Source organism: Lissotriton helveticus, chromosome 1_1, assembly GCF_964261635.1.
Source record: "Lissotriton helveticus chromosome 1_1, aLisHel1.1, whole genome shotgun sequence".
In the NCBI taxonomy this organism is placed as follows: domain Eukaryota; kingdom Metazoa; phylum Chordata; class Amphibia; order Caudata; family Salamandridae; genus Lissotriton; species Lissotriton helveticus.
The window spans coordinates 1,754,178,657-1,754,195,541 of record NC_136057.1 but is presented as its reverse complement, the minus strand read 5'-3'; positions in this window follow the sequence as shown (position 1 = coordinate 1,754,195,541).

Genomic DNA, 16,885 nt, shown 5'->3' with positions numbered 1-16,885 from the left:
CATGGAATCTTGGACCCCTCCCAAAATGGCTTCCGTGCAGGTCATAGTACGGAGTCTGCCCTGCTAGCCACTACGGAGCATCTCCGGGCGATTCTAGATGCCGGTCATAGTGCTGCGCTGATTCTTCTTGACCTCAGCGCAGCCTTTGACACGGTATCCCACGACATCCTTCTGAAACGTCTGGAGACAACCGGTGTGACTGGCCTCGCTCTTGCATGGTTCCAATCCTTCCTTAAGGATAGATCCTTCAAGGTCTCGGCTCCTCCTTTTCTCTCTAAACCCCATCCCATCGCTCAAGGTGTCCCCCAGGGATCAGCGTTGAGCCCCTCACTCTTTAATCTATACGTCCAGCCACTCACGGACGTGGCTAGAGAGTGGGGACTCACGCTGGTCTCTTACGCTGATGACACCCAGCTGGTGGTCACCCTCTCGGAAAGCCCGTCTCTCGCAGCATCCAGGTTTAAAGAGGGTATGACTGCAGTGGCCCGCTGGATGACGGACAACCACCTCCAACTCAATGCCGGAAAAACCGAGGTTCTCCTCCTAGGCCGGAACAACAGCCTCTGGAACGAGCACTGGTGGCCGTCATCCCTAGGCGCCACTCCACTCCCCAAAAACTGTGTCAAAAACCTGGGAGTCTGGGTGGATGCCAACCTGGGCTTCCAATCCCACACTAAAAAGGTGGCAGCCACCTGTATAGGCCTTTTAAGAAACCTCAGACCCATACTTGGGCTCTTCGATTCTAAGGCCCGCCAGCTTATCATCCAGGCCACCATTTTATCGCGCCTGGACTATGCCAACGTTCTCCTTCTAGGAGCCAACAAAGCGGAAACAGCAAGGTTCCAACGCATTCAAAATGCGGCAGCGAGAACGCTGGTTGGACTCCCACGCAGATGCTCAGCCAGAGCTACCATCCGTAAGCTCCATTGGCTGCCGGTGGAACACCGAGTTAAATTCAAGGCCTTAGTCACAATCTTTAAAATCGTCAAACAAGGAAACCCCCCTCTACTTCGTAGCCTTGTCCAACCTTACGTTCCTGGTCGTGCTTTGCGCTCTACCAATCAACTCCTTCTCACAATCCCCAGGATTCGACTCTGTCGATCTGGAGGCCGCTCCTTTAGCGTCCTTGGCCCTAAACTATGGAATGATCTCCCCTTTAGCATTCGTTCCATAGACTCCCTCCCAGCCTTCCGTAAGGCAATTAAGACTCACCTATTCCCCACTTCCTAGTCTCCTCCCCCTCCCCCCCTTTTTCCTCTGTTTGCGCGCCTGTCTCTTAGCGCCGGGACACCCCTTTGCCGGGGTAGCTGTTGCGCTTCACCAAATCTAGAAATAGAAATAGAAATAGAAAATTTTCCATTCCTCGGTAGATGTGGTTATGAGGATATTGTCCCCAGTTTGGCATCTTCTTACCATTGATGTAAAAAAGTAATTTTGCCCCGGCCTACATTTTAGCACTTGAAATCTGCACAATGATTTCAGAGAGCATTGGAGTGGGTGTCACCAATGATGCCCGCAACCCCACCCCATATTTACTTCCTGGTAGCTGATGTTGTATAGCTCCTATATATCCTTATATCGTGTTAAGTTAGCATAGGTACATTTGAGATTTAAACGCCATTTTTCCTTTCTTGCAACTTCTGCACACGACCCTTAATTGTTGACTTAGCTTTCAACCTAGTGGTTTGCCGTGGTGTATGTGAGAATAATATGTTATTGCTCTGATATCAGTTTTGTTTAATAAACCATGTCTGCACGGAGAGTGCTGAAGTTTCAGGAGCAACACGATATGGAATTGTTATGAGGTCTGATCTCCACGCCTTCATAGTCATAACACAAGTGCAGCCTTTGCCAACTTGGGCTTGAGGCGGGATTGATATTGCTTTGCACGAGAATAGTTAACACACTTGATGCGGTGCACATGCAGAGAGAGCTGGTGTATGCTGATGTGATTCCTTCATGCTAGGACACTAAGGTATGGGCCCGCCCTAAAACAACCCAAAGAGACCTTCTTAGCTAATAATATAATATATGTGTTAGGGAGGGTGAGATATAAGTGTTGTTAACTCTTATTCATTACAGCATGTTAACATGCTGTCACCATTTGCTTTTTATGTCTTAGTAACTATGCTGATAATTTTGCTACTGATAATAAGTATACTTGTATTATCTAAGATACTGCGCCTGAGAAGACGGCATTAGTAAATAAACATTTCAAATGCACATGTGTCTTCTTTACTCCATGTTCTGGTTTGTAATGATAATATAACGAAAGAGTGTTCATGAGTCCCACGTACCCTGAGGTACTGTAAGTTCATGTTCTGGTTTGTCTAAACATTGGGAGTTTTGATATGTCCAATGAGACACTGTAGCTAGCTCGGTAAGGGGTGAGTTGGTTGCTAAGGTAAGTTTTGGGACACCCTAATTTGCCGAGGTTCCACTCCTCTGTGCACAGTTCTGTGTGAGTACAGAAACCCTGCAACATGGCGCCCAACGGTTTCGGTGGTCTTATATCATGACACTCAAGTAGTTTATCGTTCATGCCTTAACCCCTTCACATCCGTTTCCGGAAAACGGGGTGTCGGTGAAACCTACCTATTTTTTGAAATAGGTCTTTTTTCAAGCTTGATTCTTTCTTAAACGGTTTCTTTGAATTACTACCCAGTTGTGCTACAAAGTATTCGTGTTTTCTTGTTTCCAGTGTTGTCATGGCGGCGGTGGCTATTGCGCAGCATAGTCGCGTAGCGGTTCGCAACCATCTTCAGACGTACCAGGTCCCAGTAGATGGGATGGCTGTGATTTTCGTGGTATGTGCAGATCCGGCGTTTCCTTACGAGTTGTTTTACTCTTGGGTTACGTTTCCGGCTGTGGACGCTAATTCTGGTTTGTTCCACTCCTACACCGCCTCGGATGTCCCGGCTGAGTATACGCCATACAGGGCATTGGAAATACCTATTGATCATTGGCAGCATCGAGTTTGGTTTGATGGCGCCCTCCCCCACTCTTTGTCAGCTGCGAGGTTAAGTCCACTCTCAATTCCAGGTACAAATTGGCCTGCGTTGGGTGGCTTTACCCCGCACCCGAATCACGGGGCTTGTACCCTGGCAGAAATTCGCAGGCTACATGTTGTTTCCATTTCCGTGATTCGTGCTTTAGTGCAATACATCGGTCGACATCTTCCTGGTGGTCCCCAGGGGGGTGCGGCCGCTCCCATGGAACGAGGCGGAATGCGTCTCAATCCAGTGATGGTTAATTCGGTTTTTGGTGCGCGTCCTGTTGACAACGATGACTTCCCATTCTGGCTAGCAGAGAAGTTTGATCAACTGGAGGCGGTTTTTCCGAATTCTACTCCTGCTGATAAACATAGAATGTTAACGATTACTCTACCGAAGGATATAACTCCTGAACTTGCTGACTGTGAAAGCTGGGGAAAAACGTTTGCGGCAGTTTATACGAGGTGCTTCGGCACCCCGTCTATGAATGCTCTGCCTGAAATCATTAGACGTGTTCAGAATGATCACGGTCCAGAGGCAGCGGTTGAATTGGGTATGCGCCTGTGTGGTTCTTTTGAGATTGTAAGTGATCTCATTCTCTCCAATGTTAAAGGGGATGCAGTTAACTTTCAGGTGTCGAATGCTTTGGCTGCTCTGCCCGATGCCGACAAACCCCGCCAGTTAGCAAAGATTGTGGTGGCCGCTTATAAGACAATTGGCCGCACAAGTAGAGGTCTGAAATATTTTCCAGTGAAGGATAAAAAACAACCTCAGGGACAATCTGCAGTGACAGATGTCCAGCCCAAGTCCAAAAAACAGAATTGGCCTAAAAAACAGACACAGGGGAAGCAGACTAGGCAAACTCAGGATTCTGTTCCTGCAATACAAGCTCCTGCGCCGGCAGACAGAGTTTATGATTTGCGCGATCGCGCGATGATTAAATCACCTGATCGTTTTCAGGGTTCTGATCAACGCTCTCCTCGTTCCTTTCAGGAAACATCGGCCCAGAAGACCGGTGGTGGAGGAGGGGGTGGACGTGGACGTGGTGGCCAGCAAGGACGTGGTCAGTCCCGCCAGACAGACGGCGCAGTGAAGCAGGAGGATTCTACGCCTAAGCGTCCGCAGTTTGCGAAGAAGAAAGTCGCGGCCTTAACAGCGCATAGATATGCCACAGATAGTGAGAACGCGGCTTCGGAATCTGACGTGGGCTCTGACCTTGCTGGACAGCGCGGCGGAGATTACCATAGTCAGAGAGGCGCTCCGTCCACTACTGAGGGTGACAGCGACTGAAGTTTTTGTTGTAATAGAAACAGCCGATACGAGATTAGCTCCCCCTGAAAGACTTTTTGAAATTGTCCTGTTAATTGAAGGTGACATACAGCGTACTGTCAGAGGGGTATTTTGGGGGAACCTTTCGTCTACGTACGACATTTTGCTTTCCGAGGCTGACTGGCCCCCACCTTTTGTGCTCGCAGCGCCGCGAGGGGAGGAGGTAATCCTTCCCAGTTTCGCGCACACTGTCTCGACTGAGCATGCGCAGCATTTTGCAGAAGAGTGGGCTCGGGCTCTTGCACCGGCTCTCTACCGCAACCAATGTGGTTGGGACAAATTGTCCCCATGCCACGAAATTCCTTTGCGGTCTGAGCCGCAGCCTCAGCCTCAATATCCCATACGGCGTGAAGCTAAAGCGGCCGTCGCAGAAATCCTTGAACAATTGGAATATCAGGGAGTTATTGAAACGTGTGTGTCACCAATGAATAATCCCCTTTTTACTGTGACCAAACCTGACGGATCATATCGTTTGGTATTGGATTACCGGCATTTGAACTCGCATTGCCGTAACTGTGCAGTACAGAATACTCACGGGTCTGCCCTAGTGGATAGTCTAGTGCGTAAGCGTTTCAAGACAACGCTTGACATTTCCAATGGTTTTTATGCCCACAGACTGGATGGCTTTAGCTCCCAATGGACAAGTTTTACGTCCGCTGGTGTGCAAAAATGCTTCCGGCGACTCCCAATGGGCTACAAAAATAGTCCTGGGGTCTTCACCTCCAGAATAGTCACACTATTGGAGGGAATCGATCCGGATGCATGTTCTTATGTGGATGATATTTATCTCACAGACGACGAAATTTGGATGCATCTGTGTCGAGTGAATTCCATAATTTGTACCTTTGCAGACATGGGTTACAAATTTAATTTTGCAAAATCGCACATTGCAGAACACACAGTGTTGTTTTTGGGCTATGAGCTCAACAATGAAGGTAGAGGTTTGGCTCCTCACTTCTTAGAGAAGTGCGCACAATTGCACGCTCCAACTACGCTGAAAAAATTACAATCTTTACTGGGCTTTTTGAATTTCGGCAGAACTTACATTCCGTATTATGCCCAGCGTATCAAGCCTTTGTATGCTTTGATACAACCAACTTTCTCAAAATCATGCTGGCTGCCTGAGCATTCAGCCATTTTGCAATCCTTGCAGGCTGATCTGCTCGCTTCTAAATATTTACTGACTCGTGATAACCACACCAACCTGGTAATAAGAATAATTCCTGGGACGTTGGGTTTCACATACCTCACTTTTAATGAAGGTGACACAGTACCTATTGCTTACAAGTCACACTTGTACACTTCGGCTGAGATGCGGTTTCCCACAGTGGAAAAGGTTTTAACTGCTGTACAGATGGCTATTCTAAAGGAACGAGCACTGTCTCAGGGGAAACGCATGTTTGTGGTAACACCCTGTCCTCACTTGGAGGCAGTCACGAAAGCCAGTGTACCGAATTCAAAGGCTTTGCACCCTCGGTGGATTCAGTGGGCTGCGTCATTGTCATCCACGGATGTCATGTTTATTTTTGACGCTTCCTTACGGTCGCAGGAGTACTTGCAGTATGAATTCGTTCATCCTGCTCCTCTGGCTATGCGACCTTTGGAGGACTTCCATTGCATCATTTACACTGATGGGTCGGCGCAGGTTGCGCATGGCTCTAAACATGCCTACGTTTCCGCATGCGCCATTGTGGTCGGTGCTATGTTGAATGATGAGTTCGTTTCCAGGGAAGTACACATGTTGCCCCTGGGCGATTGCACCGCACAATTGGCGGAGCTTCGTGCTCTCTTACTAGCTTTGGAGTACGCTGATCCAAGTGTTACTACTCTAATTGTAAGTGATTCTTACTACTGTGTCCAGTCTTACAATGAAAACTTGTTCTTTTGGATTCAAAATGATTTTCATGATTCCAAGGGTAGCACAATAAAACATAAAATGATCTGGGTTCGAGTGGCAGAGCTTAAGGCTATGTTGCCACTCGTTTATGTGATTCATACTCTCGGTCATCAGCGCGTAGGAGTTCACGCTGTTGGCAACTCGCTTGCTGATGAAGCGGCGAAATCTGCAGTATCTACATACTTAGTTGCAGCAGTTACTAGGTCTAAAACCAAGATTGATAGCGACATCTTGGCAGCGATTGCTGCCTCTGAGAAGGGAAGTAAACATCCTGCGGGATTCCCTTCGAAGTATAAATACCACTTAAGTCCCGAAAAGGTTCCTTTTGTAACAATTCCTGACGTTGGGGAACGGCTGATTCCCAACTCGGATCGCAGAGCAGACTTGATTACAGCGGCTCATGAAGGTGTGGCGTCTGCGCATGCGGGCGTCTCGGCCACTGTAACTCAATTACAACTACGTTTCTGGTGGCGGGGACTGTACAAACAGACGCGTGATTATGTCCTTCTTTGTGACATATGCCAGCAGATTAAACCTTCAACTGCTACGCGTCCGCCACAGACTCAGTTGTACATTTCTAATAAACCACTAGGCTGTGTTTATTTAGATCACTGCGGTCCTTTTTCATCTGATACTGCGTATAAGTACATCTTAGTAGCAGTTGACTCATGCACACGCTTTGTGTGGGTATGGCCACATCGCAGCGCTGATTCACGGACTGTCATTAGAGATTTGCGTATCTTTATAGGGATTTTTGCCTGTGGTACCTTCCATTCGGATCAGGGTCCGGCTTTCGCCTCTAAGGCGTATAAGGATGCCATGACTTCGATGGGGGTCCAAGTCAAGTTTTCGTCACCCTACAGACCTGAGGGTAATAGTGTAGTTGAACGAATGAACCGTGATTTAAAGCAATCTTTGACAGCCCGAGTTATAGGCACTGGCAGAAACTGGCTGGCTCACCTCTATAGCGTGCAGCGTGCTCTTAATAATCTCCCTAGAAGGTCTCTGGGTGGGCGGACCCCATACGAAATGCTCTTTGGCATCAAGATGTACGTCCCTGACCTTGACGGTCTAGACTCTGTGGTTCGCGCCACTTCCTTTGACGCAGATGAACATTCCAATGTTTTACAGAATCTACAAAAGACCAGAGACAGTCTTGCAAAGGAACATTTGCCCTCCACATCGGATGATGCGTTGCAGATCCCGGTAGTTGGCTGGCTACCCCAAGTTGGAGAACTGGTTCGAGAGAAGATCGACAACAAGAAAGAGTTTGGTCCCTCCTATCGAGCTCCGGTCCCAGTGCTTGGAGTGAAGGGCACGAGAACAGTCATTTTACCACCACTTCCAGGTCGTAAGGAAAACAGGTTTATTTCTATTGACAATGTCAAGATACACAGAGTGGCCGATTCTTCTTAGCATGACACCAGCTGTTTCCTGTCCTTCCATTGTGAGAAATTCAATTATGCCCACTGCTTCTAATAATGAACCTGAGGTGGCCATCGAATTACCTGCTGTTTCCAGTCCATTATTAAATAATTTACCCGGAACTAACATTGATGAGACAGACTATACATACCCCACTGATTTGTCCATGCCTGACCTGCAAGCTCGTTTAGCCACGGAATCCAGATTTTCATTTGACTCTGCTTCCCTTGCCTCGAAAAAACCCTCTCAAATTGCGGTATATGCTAGCCTGTTTAAAAAACATTTTTTGATTCCTCCTTGGATATACATTTGGCTGGTCCTTTTTTCGGTTTACCTTTTTATGTCAATTGGTTTTGTGTTTTATTTTTTTCGGATTATGAATGGACACTATGTCGAGGAGAGAACTTGCATTACTCATTTAAATGGAACATTGGCCCCGCTTTCCTCTTCACATTCTACACACAGATTAAAAAGAGACTTGACTTTGGTTAACATCACAGCATGGCCTGTTCTGGATGGAATCGCGTGGGATGCAGTTCGTTTTCAGATTCATGGCCCAACGGAAGTCGTTAATGTTCCTAATGTACTAAGAGTTAATATGGGGGATGTGGTGAAACAAAACATTCGTTCTGATGATTGGGATGTTAATGCTGTGGAAAGTTTGTTTTCTGATTTGAAATACTATGCTGCTTTTGATGCTGAGGATTTATATTTAGAATCTGCTAATTATGGTGAATTGTTCTGTTACCAACATTATGGCAATCACTTCTTACACAAAACATCTTCCCGAAGGGATGCTGTTAATTTTACTCAGTGGGAACATTGCCCAGCTCCTACACAAGGGAGTTCAGAAACGTTTCTTAAAAAGTATACTTATTTCACTGACTTTAACCAGTCCAATCCCGAGTCCTTTTATTTTAAATTTCACAAACAGCCACTGTCTAAGGTTAGACTTACCGATACAAAATTGTTATATTCGAAGGCCTTCCTAGATCAATTAGTTACTGGGGGCTATGAGTTATGGAAGGAAACAATAGACCTTAAATCGGTTTGGGGTTCAAGGGCCTGGCAGGTACGAGGCATTGAGGCTTTGCACCGTGCATGTCTCATCCCGAATCATATGTTGTTTTTAAATGAAACAATTTCCCAGACCACATGCTTTGGATTGGCTACATCTAAAAGGTTAAACACCCCGTCTTTCCCGGAGTTGGAGGAATATGAGGATTGGAGTAATTTTACTCGATTGTCCATTAAAGATATACAGGCTCTGCTTCTTAATTCCTCCTTTAACATTTCCAGTATGAATCCCAAGGGTTGGCTGCTTTGGCACCGTAGTGCTGATTCTTGCCAAAAAAGATTTTTAAATATAACTGACGGTTTTAAGACTGTTAGATCTGATCCCCGGTTTGATTTGAGTCATACTGTCACCTCTTACTCTGTGGGCAAGTTGTGTCAAGCTTGGCTGAAACATTCAACTTTACCTGCGGTTAAGTATCACCTTTCCAAACTGAATGCAGACGTGGATTTGAATGATTTCATTAAGGGCCCAGCTAATGGCAGGTCGAAACGGTGGTTATATGGGGTTTACAATGAAATTTGGAAGCTCTCACAGATTGAGGCTGCTTCACGCCTTAGGGCTATTGATCAGGCGAATCTTGAGAAAGTGCTTGCAGTTGTTGACAATAGCATTAACGTGCTTTCCTCTAGAATTTACACATTAGATAATATTGTGTCGTCTGTTGTTGATATTGTGCATGATGAAGTGTCAGTATTATACCATGGTCAAAATCAATTACGGTCAATCATGCAGTTTGCATGGACACTTCAGACTCTGAAAATGGGTAAAGTTCCCTGGGGATACATGAACGTTTCCTCTTTATTTTCACCGTTTAATTTGACAGATAAACAACGCTTGCTTTCAATGCGTGATGCTTCCTTTTCTATGCTCCATATTGAAAGGTTGGAATCTTTACCTTTTTCTGTGGCAGAAGCCACTACTGCTACGTGGCTTATCCACGGTTTAATAACACTGCCTTTTGCTTTATATAAGTTTTCGAATTGTATGAAATATGTGCCAATAGGTCGTTTTGAACCCTTAGGTAGCGGTTTTCTTCATGAGGTCTGGTCACTCCCATACACATACAGATGTTTCAAGGATGAACAAGAAGTTTATCTAACGGGGGATGAGTGTACTGAGACGCCAGATCATTCTTTAATGTGCAGACACATACAGTTACACGGTTCATGTAATAAGGACCGACCGAATATGGCTTGCGTTTTACAGGGCACGCCAGTTCCTGCTATCATCCCCACGTTTAAATTGTTAGAGAATGGTAGTTATTTGATGCTCAATAATGAAAACTGTTGTGGTTTAATTAAAGGTATAGCTTTCATAGTAACAGTTAGTGAGCGAGTTATTTGCTGCAGAAATGTTCTTTATCCTCCCACACGTGAACATAGGGAGTCTTCCATTTGGCCACAGATACCGACCTTGGGAGCAGAATTCAGCGGCATGGCTAGAATAAGAGCTCTATTGTCCCAGAAAGAGGTGGCCTTGAGCTCGGCCCGTGAAACTTTCGTGCTTCACATTGCTAACACCCGTACGGAGGTTCAGGCTCTTTTAAACACTGATTTGCCTTTGCATTTCGGAGCCATGGTCCGTTCTATCTTTAACGCATCCTCCACAACGGGCCTAGCGCATTTTTTTAAAGTTGTTAGCGGTGGTCTCGTGACTTCCTTTGAGAAGATTTTTGGAGTCATCCCTGCCTTCTTCCATTCTATTTTTTCATCCTTATTTGGAGGGTTCCCGTTTTTACTTGCATTAGCGGCTGGCGCATTGGTGGTTTTCTGCCTTTTTAAATATGGATGCCCTTCCTGTGGAAGACCACGCTCAGCTGCTACTGACGCGGTTTCGCAACCGCATGCTTGATTATTATGGCACACTGCCGTTGGCGACTCTAAGCACGGCGTTTGGATTATCTTTTCGGTTCTCCTATTTCACCTGTGTCCAGCCTGTATTTCGCTGCCTGACCTGTGATTTCCTTTGGGCCATTGATTTGTGTCTCTGCGGACCAATATCTTCTGACGTCGATTTTGTTCAACTGATGAGTCCTATCATTGCTCACGAGTTGGTTTGTTCTGACGAAAAGATTATGGCCTTGGCGGTGGCACATGGACTAATGGGTCCCTGGGATGTGTTGTCGGCAGCGCAAAATTTCTTGGAACAAAGTTTTCTTGAACACCCACCGAGCTGTCCTCTGATGGTTATAGAGGATCCGGTGCTGGAAGATCACGTATGTTCCTTTCATCTTTTAAATTGGATGGCTGAACTGTTTTCGGATGAGGACAGTGACTTCCTCCTGGAGGCTGTTGCAGCTTACTTTTCATACACAGTCTTATCATAGACACTGCCTCAAATGGACATGCTGATTGATAGCATTTTCTTGATTTTATTGACTTTTGGTCAAAAAATTTTATTTTTGCTTGCCTATTGGCTTGAGCCACATTATACTTGTGGGCTATTTTTTAGCATTAATTTTTATAATTGAATTTTTATTCATGCTCGTTTATTGTTGGATTCTGCTCTCATGTGATGGCACTTCTGTTATCTTATTTAGTCCGTTCTCGGATCATGGGGGGGTGTTGTATAGCTCCTATATATCCTTATATCGTGTTAAGTTAGCATAGGTACATTTGAGATTTAAACGCCATTTTTCCTTTCTTGCAACTTCTGCACACGACCCTTAATTGTTGACTTAGCTTTCAACCTAGTGGTTTGCCGTGGTGTATGTGAGAATAATATGTTATTGCTCTGATATCAGTTTTGTTTAATAAACCATGTCTGCACGGAGAGTGCTGAAGTTTCAGGAGCAACACGATATGGAATTGTTATGAGGTCTGATCTCCACGCCTTCATAGTCATAACACAAGTGCAGCCTTTGCCAACTTGGGCTTGAGGCGGGATTGATATTGCTTTGCACGAGAATAGTTAACACACTTGATGCGGTGCACATGCAGAGAGAGCTGGTGTATGCTGATGTGATTCCTTCATGCTAGGACACTAAGGTATGGGCCCGCCCTAAAACAACCCAAAGAGACCTTCTTAGCTAATAATATAATATATGTGTTAGGGAGGGTGAGATATAAGTGTTGTTAACTCTTATTCATTACAGCATGTTAACATGCTGTCACCATTCGCTTTTTATGTCTTAGTAACTATGCTGATAATTTTGCTACTGATAATAAGTATACTTGTATTATCTAAGATACTGCGCCTGAGAAGACGGCATTAGTAAATAAACATTTCAAATGCACATGTGTCTTCTTTACTCCATGTTCTGGTTTGTAATGATAATATAACGAAAGAGTGTTCATGAGTCCCACGTACCCTGAGGTACTGTAAGTTCATGTTCTGGTTTGTCTAAACATTGGGAGTTTTGATATGTCCAATGAGACACTGTAGCTAGCTCGGTAAGGGGTGAGTTGGTTGCTAAGGTAAGTTTTGGGACACCCTAATTTGCCGAGGTTCCACTCCTCTGTGCACAGTTCTGTGTGAGTACAGAAACCCTGCAACACTGACACACATAAAGGTACAATTATATCTTGCTTTCAGGGTTTGTTACCCTTTCTTTGCTTTACCGCAGTCTTGACGCATAGAGTTAAATCAGTTTTTCAAAAATTGCACTTCTTCCCAGCGCACAGATCCCTGTTCACCACAAAGCAGTTGGCAACTTCAGTGCCTTGAGACCCTCATGGGTGATTTGCTGTTCTTTATAAATCGCTGATTTATGGGTTGTTCTTGATCTGCCCTTATTTCATCCTATTTCAGCATCCATAAAAAAACTCCATTGGCCCTCATTAGATTCTCGCATTAAGTTTAAGGCACTTTGCCTTGTGTATAAGGCCTTACACAACTCAGGACCCAGCTACCTTAGATACTCCTTCTCCTGGTACATTCCTGATCGAGATCTACGATAAAAAAATACGTTGATGATCACACGCCCCAAATTGAAGGGAGTTAAATGGTGGGGGGCAGCTGTTTCTCCTCTGAAACCCCGGAACTTTGGAACACTCTGCCTATACATATCAAAGCGGCACCCACTTTTTGGACTTTTAGGAAACTGTTAAAAACCTGGCTTTTTAATGTCTAGCCATTCTTTTTCTCTTTCCTGATTACTGCTTCACTGCAATACCCAATATAGTGCCAAGACACCTACCGGTATTCGTGCGCTCTACAAGTTTATTAACATAATATTGTATTGCAATGGGACTCATCTACTGATAAATATGAGGAAGCTGGGTGCATGCCATCTTCTGCGTATTAAATGCGTATCAGCAGAAGGTCTGAAGAGTAGGCTTGTCTGTACGTTTTGGTATGCTCACCTTAATCTTGGAGATTTTGCTGTGAAAAAATTGCACGTAATGCCTTTACGTAACTACACACAATGCCATTACACCATTAGGGCATTTTGCGTAATGAGAGAAGCGCCATGTGGTGACCAAAACCTCCATTTTGTGGAGTGTGTGTGTGTGTTTGTCTTTATACTCCATCTCTCTTCTTTGCTGACCAATGTAGTAACCCCCATTTTAAGGAGCCTGTGTGTGTTTCTGATAGTTACGTTATTTGACATTGGAAAGCCTTTTGCTAGGAGTATTAGGTGGTAGGGCAGTTTAGAAGTTCATGTTATTTTTATTTTTTAAATATGTTTTTCCTATTATATTTATTTATACTTGTGACTAATTGTAGTCTGTAGTGCAAAGCTGTTCTTTTTAATTCATGTATTCAATTTTATTTTGCCTTATTTGAGTATCCCACCATGGGCCCTGAAGGTGTACATGCTATTTTTAATTAATTTATTCAAGTTTTGCCTGTCTCCTATGGGGCCCTATTGGCATTAAAGGGATACCAGATTTTTTTACATTAATTCTTTTGATTTTTTACTTCCTTCCCCTGGAGACCTTATGGTACCCATAAGGTTTGTAGGGAGACTGGCTATTTTGTTAATAATTGTATTTGAATTTGGCCTCCACTGTCTCCAGGAGGGTCCCCATGGACCCCGGATTTTTGACTGCTTCCCACTTGGCCTCCCCTGATGGTCTCATGATCCCAGTAAGGATACCAGACATTGTTATGTCAATTATTTACTTTTATATTTTCTTCCCTTCCTCCCATGTGATCGTATTGGCCCCGGAGAGACACTGACTATTGTTTTTATTAGTTTATTCAATTTTTATAATATTGTTACTATGATAATGGTGATTTTGACATGCATTACATTGACACTATTGGTAGTGCACATGGTCATTAGGACACAAACTGTTATGGGGGATAGGTTTGACTCTCCCCTTTATCCATCATTTGCTTTCCTTCTCTTTGTTATCAGCGGGGGTGGGACTATGCTCTGTGGGGATGGTCGGTGAGCCGAGGTACTCTGGGGTTTGTGGGCCGAGCTACTCCTATTGGTCGGTGTACAGTCGTGGTTCACATGACTTGCGGGTGGGGGCAGATGGGGGGGTTGTGTAGGGGGGATTAAAAAAAACATACCTTACTGGGTCCCGCACTGCCTCTGCTTCTGGCTGGGTCCTGCGCCAGCATTTTCCTGCTGATTTCCTGCTCTCCTGCCTCCCACAGGAACAGGAAGCAGGCATCCTCCCTCCCCTCCCCTAAGCCAATCAAAACGCTGCAATGGCAGCGTTGTGATTGGTGCGGAAGGCGCCCAGCCGGGCGCCTGTAGGGAGGCCATTTTCTCTCTGTAGGCTGCATGCAACCTACATAGAGAAAATCCAGAGTGTGCATGACAGTTTTAGTCGGCCCCAGAGGGCCGACCAAACAATCAGGACTCATAACATTGGGCAAGCCAATCCTCCCGGATCCCGCCCCAAACAGTCATACCATTCTGCTTTCTCACAGCGCGAGTAGCAGAAACAAAAAATGGTATTTAAAATACCATTTTATGTTTCTGCTTCTTTCACTGCAAGAAAATAGTGGGGCGGCGCTCCTCTGCCCTAATGGAGGTGTGTGCTCGAATGAGGTGCCGCCTATAATGAGTGAATCTCCGGGCGGTTGCTCCGAGCACGAGAGGTTTTAATGATTGCTTAGGCTTTACCGTGTTTAATGCATTATAGATGTGATTACGTTCTTTTATGAGTGAGATTGTGGTGTAGAGCTAGAGCTGTCAACCCTGGATCTCAGGAAGCAGGTTCAAGCCTCGGTTCGGCTCAGCGTCCTGTGATTCAAAAATGAATATGAAGAAGAACACAAGAGAAGACCTCCACTATAATTTATATGAATGTGTAATAACTCCAGATATTAAAAAAATTCAAATACATTGGTGTGGGCAAATAATAAATAACAACATTCATATATACATTAGGCAAATAATCACCAAACAGAAACATGAGAGCCCTGAAATATGGAGAACAAACACTGTAAAAAACTATATAAATGACAAACTACCTACACATAGAAAAAGACAATGTGAATATCAATGCATCATAAAGAAAAAAGAAAAAGCATAACAAACAAATTGCATTAGACAAAAATTACATAAAATGTGTACCACATGTAACAAACACATCAAAGAAGGTGAAAGCGCCGACGCGCGTTTCAGAAATGCCACTGCTTGAGACTTCCTTCATCAGGGCGCAGACTTCCTCAATCTAGTTTGGTGGGCATACCATAACCATTCACATTCATATTACACATATTACACACTGTCTTTCTCTATGTGTAGGTAGTTGGTCATTTGTATAGTTTTGACAGTGTTTGTTCTCCTTATTTCAGGGCTCTCATGTTTCTGTTTTGTGATTATGTCTTCCCTTGTGTTCTTTATTGTATTCTCCCTTGATTGGATTTGCCCCAGAACTCGCGTTCCCAGGGTCCCTCTTCTGTTTTTTTGACAAAAATGAATATGTCCTTGTGTAATGCATTAAACTGTAAAAGATTTAGGTTAATGGTAAGGTTACCATGTGTTTGGTATGGTGGGGGTAGGGGCGCAGTTTGCCTTTTTGCGATGGTTATGCCAATTTAATCCCACCACTAGTGATTCGTCTCAGCAAGCAGGGAAATAGGCGGGTAGGAGGTAAAGAGAAAACATATCACAGCAACTTCGTCCCATCTCTCATTGAGTCAAGTGCCTCCTCAGGTAACCAGCATTAAAAGGTTTTGCATCTTTACCACCTTTATGTACTTCAGTTATTGTCCGGATCTCTCACTTTCTCTCAAAAATGTGCCAGGCCAGTAGAGGAGCGAGCACACACGTTTTTGAATTAATTTGGCGGGGGAGAGAGAGATACAGAAAAGAGGTTTGCATACTGATTGTTCAGTCACTTTTGGAGCTGTGTTGAGAAAAGAGCGTTTCCTATATGTTGGCCACACTGCTACTTCTTTTTAGCAGTTCCATTCCGGCTGCAATTTCTCCAGACGTTTTAAAGGGGAGGGGATGAATACGATGATAGTTTATACAGGGTGTAGTCTGGCACAGAGGCTGCAACTAAGGCCAAATTTTGGGTAGAGCTACTAAAAATTTCAGGGGCTAATTCTTCCTGCAATAGGCAGAATGGAGATGCAGGGGCTCTAAGAAGGGATAAAAAAAAACAACAAGCCTCTTAAATAAGTAAATGGTCTTTCAAAGACATGTGAAGTACTTGGGTGTGGCTGCAATAAGACAGGCACCAGACCAGCCAGCCCGGGAAGCTAAGCCCGGGATGACACTAAGCTTGGACGGAATTTGCAAATTTGCGATACGCGAATTCGTGTGAATTCGTAATCGCGATTCGCAAAAATCCGCCAAATTCCTCGAGCTTGCAAAATTTTTTTTGTGAATTTGGGGTGTTTTTTTACCAGTTCGGGAACGAGAACTTTCGCATGCGGTCGCAACGGTCGCGAACATGTTGTTTCCACTTAACCAGCCTGCTCGCGATGCCTTTTTCCTGTTTCGGGTCGCAATGACGTGTTCGCGTTCTCAATTTCCTGTTTCGAGTCGCAATGACTAGTTCACGATCAGGGCGTCGCTCGGCAAGCTACCAAATTCTCGCAGCACACGCGAACAGGGAGGAAAACTCATCAGCGAACCCAGAATCATGGTAAGTCATTGGCGCGCACGTGAGGTTTTATTTTTGAAGCAAGAACAAGAAAAAAAAATCCGCCAACTCGCAAATTGCGGATTTGTGGGCAATTTCATGCGATTCGCGGATCGCGAAATTGCCAAAAATTCACAAATTCCACGAGCGGAACAAATTT